The sequence below is a fragment of the Sinocyclocheilus anshuiensis genome, unplaced genomic scaffold, assembly GCF_001515605.1.
Source record: "Sinocyclocheilus anshuiensis isolate Anshui unplaced genomic scaffold, SAMN03320099.WGS_v1.1 scaffold465, whole genome shotgun sequence".
Classification (NCBI taxonomy): domain Eukaryota; kingdom Metazoa; phylum Chordata; class Actinopteri; order Cypriniformes; family Cyprinidae; genus Sinocyclocheilus; species Sinocyclocheilus anshuiensis.
Window position 1 is genome coordinate 1,322,514 of NW_015539898.1, and position 4,851 is coordinate 1,327,364.

Consider the following 4,851-nt stretch of genomic DNA (forward strand, 5'->3'; position numbering starts at 1 on the left):
GCTGTTGAATGATTATGTTGAAGTTGATCATCTTTCATATGCTCTATGCAAATATATTATTTTCTTACACAGACTATTTGATTTTATCCGTTTGAACATTTAAAAGATATAAAATAGGGTATTCCTTTCATCGGATTTCATATAAACAGCACTATAGAGCACTTTTGTAAATGTGTGATTTGCCTCATTAACTAATTAAAGGAAACGAGTATCGTGCAGTGATTTTTTTTCTTATAAGCAGCAAGAGGAGAAGTTAAAATGACACGTTAAGTTCTTAATATTTGCTCTTATGATATTAGATGGCCACACCCCTAGAAACGCCAGTCACATTAGCGTGCATTATTTCCCTCACGCGGGCTGCTCTCACCCTCTCTGTTTGTCTCTCGTTCGAGCGCGCTCATCTCCATCACCCTCTCGCTACTGAGAAAAAACCCGCCGGCGCGAAACAGATGAGAAAGCATCCGCGGATTTTGCGACCGTTACCGTGCAGAGAATAGCCGTCAAAACTTAACGGACACCGAAAAGAAGTTCATTTTGTCCAGAAGACTTCTGGACTGAGAACTCGAGGACATTTCACGTCTGTTCACGACTAGAAAAGTAAGTTTTGCTTTAGTGACACCGCGTTGAACAGAACTTAAGTGTGTGGAGTGGATTAGTGCGTAATATTCGTCGAAGAAAAGCTGTTTGTAGGCTTTATTCGACTAATAATAACTTTGAAGAGCAGAACAATTATGAATGTTACTCAGTATTCACTGGTTTGGTCACACTTTACACTCATGTTGCAGCGCAGTGTAATTACATAAGTACTGAGTAATATCAAAATAGATATAAAATAGACACTAAACTTAAGAAATGTGTTAATCTTTATTTATATATTTATTTGATGTGACGTGCTGCATGAAAGACGCACTGCTGTGGAAGGCTTTATAATGTAATGCGTCCTGCTTTAAACAAAATGTGTGTGTGTGTGTGTGTAATCATAAAATGGAAAAATATTCTAAATGATAAATAGTATAGTATAATGTATTTATATTAAATAACAATGCTACTGAAAAGTCATGTAATATAATATCTTATATTTAATCTGTGGGTCTTTAGCCTTTTAGACGTTTTGATGAGATTCATTTACATGAAGTTGCTCATTTGAGCAAAATAGTAGTTGTTAAACGTTGGACTACTTGTTGAAAGGAGAGTTGTGTGACACTGTCAGCCATCATTAGGGAATGATAGATGCATTCATTCATAATACCGTACTAGACAAAAAAAAAAAAAAACTGTGCTTAAGAGCGTATTTTCATTTGTTTTGAGAAGGTCGACCTTCATCACATTTTATCTTTATGATGATGATTTCATTTGCATAAAAGTAGCCCATCTTTCTCTCCTGCTGCATGCTCAGTTATTGACACAAAAATACCCTTCCCCCAATTCAGTTTGTCACTTTTAACAATTACATTATGCAATATTTTTTAAAACAAATATATTTTATAGTGTTAGACCCATTTTTCTCCTTAACCAACTCACCACAATTTATTCAGTAGTTGCCTGAACATATATGGTATATTATTCACAAGTATTCATTAGTTCTTTTAACGATGCCTTTATTTAGTTCCCATATTACTTAGCAGTTTTGAGGTCATTATGCTAATAGAAAATAGAATAAAATAGTGTTTGTATATCCATTCTTTATTATTGTCATTTTCATTTGCATAATGTAATATGCAGTGACTGTATAAAAGTGAAGTTGAGTTGTCACATGATAGTATATATTAGCCATTCACCAGACCTCCTCATGTACTTATATGGGTTGTACCACCAGTCCTTTCTGCTTATAAACTAAACCAGGTAGGACTGGGTTATAACTTGCCTTCTTCAAGTTTGTAGTACTCAAATTAACTGCTTCATATGGGTTGTGCAGATAGTGCTGCTGTCCGTGGTGCTGAAACGTGGATGGCATCATAAAGGCAGCAATCGAACAATGCATTACTTCTCCTACTAACAATACATTAGTTCCTCCATACTGTTGGACCATGAACTGAGAACTGAAGTCAGTAATGTGAACAACTGTCCATTCTTCCTTTGGATAGTTGCACCAACATTTTGCAGGCATCCTCTTGTGTCCATGCATAACAGGAGCTGCTCTGCTGGCAGGGCATATCAAGCTAATCAGAAATGACGTTGTTAGTTGTAGGAGAGTAAGCATGGTTGTAATAAGAAAAAAAATGACTCATACATGGTTTAGTGCTTTCAGGATTCTTTTTTTCTGACTGAGATTTTGTGCAGATGTTGGTTTAGTTCTTAAGAGCATATGGAGTCTGTCTCTGTGTCTCAGGTGGTCTTTTGCAAGCGCTTGTGGGAAACTGTTGACCTGTTTTGAGAAGGTCGACCTTCATCACATTTTATCTTTATGATGATGATTTCATTTGCATAAAAGTAGCCCATCTTTCTCTCCTGCTGCATGCTCAGTTATTGACACAAAAATACCCTTCCCCCAATTCAGTTTGTCACTTTTAACAATTACATTATGCAATATTTTTTAAAACAAATATATTTTATAGTGTTAGACCCATTTTTCTCCTTAACCAACTCACCACAATTTATTCAGTAGTTGCCTGAACATATATGGTATATTATTCACAAGTATTCATTAGTTCTTTTAACGATGCCTTTATTTAGTTCCCATATTACTTAGCAGTTTTGAGGTCATTATGCTAATAGAAAATAGAATAAAATAGTGTTTGTATATCCATTCTTTATTATTGTCATTTTCATTTGCATAATGTAATATGCAGTGACTGTATAAAAGTGAAGTTGAGTTGTCACATGATAGTATATATTAGCCATTCACCAGACCTCCTCATGTACTTATATGGGTTGTACCACCAGTCCTTTCTGCTTATAAACTAAACCAGGTAGGACTGGGTTATAACTTGCCTTCTTCAAGTTTGTAGTACTCAAATTAACTGCTTCATATGGGTTGTGCAGATAGTGCTGCTGTCCGTGGTGCTGAAACGTGGATGGCATCATAAAGGCAGCAATCGAACAATGCATTACTTCTCCTACTAACAATACATTAGTTCCTCCATACTGTTGGACCATGAACTGAGAACTGAAGTCAGTAATGTGAACAACTGTCCATTCTTCCTTTGGATAGTTGCACCAACATTTTGCAGGCATCCTCTTGTGTCCATGCATAACAGGAGCTGCTCTGCTGGCAGGGCATATCAAGCTAATCAGAAATGACGTTGTTAGTTGTAGGAGAGTAAGCATGGTTGTAATAAGAAAAAAAATGACTCATACATGGTTTAGTGCTTTCAGGATTCTTTTTTTCTGACTGAGATTTTGTGCAGATGTTGGTTTAGTTCTTAAGAGCATATGGAGTCTGTCTCTGTGTCTCAGGTGGTCTTTTGCAAGCGCTTGTGGGAAACTGTTGACCCCTTTTGTCACTCAGCTTGTGCATGCTGCTTATTGAGTGTTCTTTGACATGAATAATGAGCAGTGTATTGTTTTAAATAGATTACATGTTCCTTAGAATTGTATTTTACAGACTGTGAGCACATTTATTAAAAGAATTGCTCACCCCAAATAGAAAATTTGCTGAACATTTACTCCCCCTCAGGCCATCCAAGATGTAGATGAGCTTATTTCTTCACCTGAACAGATTTGGAGAATGTAGAATTACGTCAATTGCTCAGCAGTGGATCCTCTGCAGTGAATGGGTGCCAAGTGAAGAGTCCAAACAGCTGATAAAAACATAGCAATTATCCACAAGTAATCCACATGACTCCAGTCCATCAATTAAGTGAATGTAACATAATGTCCACCAAGACGTTTTTAACAAACCATTTCTCTATCCATAATATTGCTTTCACCAGTGAAAAAGTAATCTTGTCTGAATCAATAGATAAATATGCACAGATCAAGCACTGTTCATAAACAGTTTTAACAAATATGTTGGTGGATTTTGATGTGAGAGGACAAGAGTGGATGGACTTTTTCACTGGATGAAGCGTTATTATGGATTATGGACTGGTATTTTGACCAGAAGCGACAAACACTCAGCTTCACAAGATGTTTGTGTAGTGGAGTGTACTGGAGTTTTTGTGAAGTTTTTATCAGCTGTTTGGACTCTAAGTCTGAGGGCATCAATTCACTGCAGAGGTGAGCAAGTGATGCAATGCTGAATTTCTCCAAATCTGTTCCAATTAAGAAATAAACTGATCTTGGATGGATGAGGATGAGTAAAATTTCAGCAAATTTTCATTTTTGGGTGAACTATTCCTTTAAATCCACTGGTCATGAAGTGAGATCACTTGATCTTTTTCTTGCAGATTGCTGGCTTTTCTTCTGTTAGAACAGTCATCCACTGTTATTTTCCCCCAAGAGATGGATTATAACTTTTGACATAGGCCTGGGCGATAAAACGGTATCGATATTTATCTACGGTACACCTTCGATAACGATATACAAAATGTTCGATATAGTGCACGATATAGGCACGTGCTATGAGTGACGCAGACAGCACACAAACACGAACACATGCTGAATTGAGTGCTGTGCCTGCCTGTGATGAGGAGATTATGAATAAAAAATTATAATATTAGTCGAATTTAAAATAAACCTTTGCATTTGAATAGGGATGCACCGATACCACTTTTTTACAGTACTCGCCCGATACCGATACTTTTATTTTTGGTACTTGCCGATACCGATATTTTTATTGCATTTGTAAATTTTTTAAATATTGGGTACAGAAACCAAAAGGGTATGTATAATGTTAGTTGGTTAACTTAATTTATCAAATAGATACAGTCAAACCAAAATTTATTCAGACACCTTCAACATTTCTCACAT

General features: G+C 36.3%; 1 protein-coding gene across 1 annotated transcript in view; it reads left to right on the plus strand.

The window, feature by feature from the left end:
• The first annotated feature begins 378 nt into the window (after positions 1-378).
• Positions 379-4,851, plus strand: part of LOC107685970 (caM kinase-like vesicle-associated protein) — a 60,738-nt gene continuing 56,265 nt past the window's right edge. Inside the window, exon 1 of the mRNA XM_016482750.1 lies at positions 379-597. The gene's annotated coding sequence lies outside the window, so the exon portion shown is untranslated. The remainder of the gene's footprint in view (positions 598-4,851) is intronic.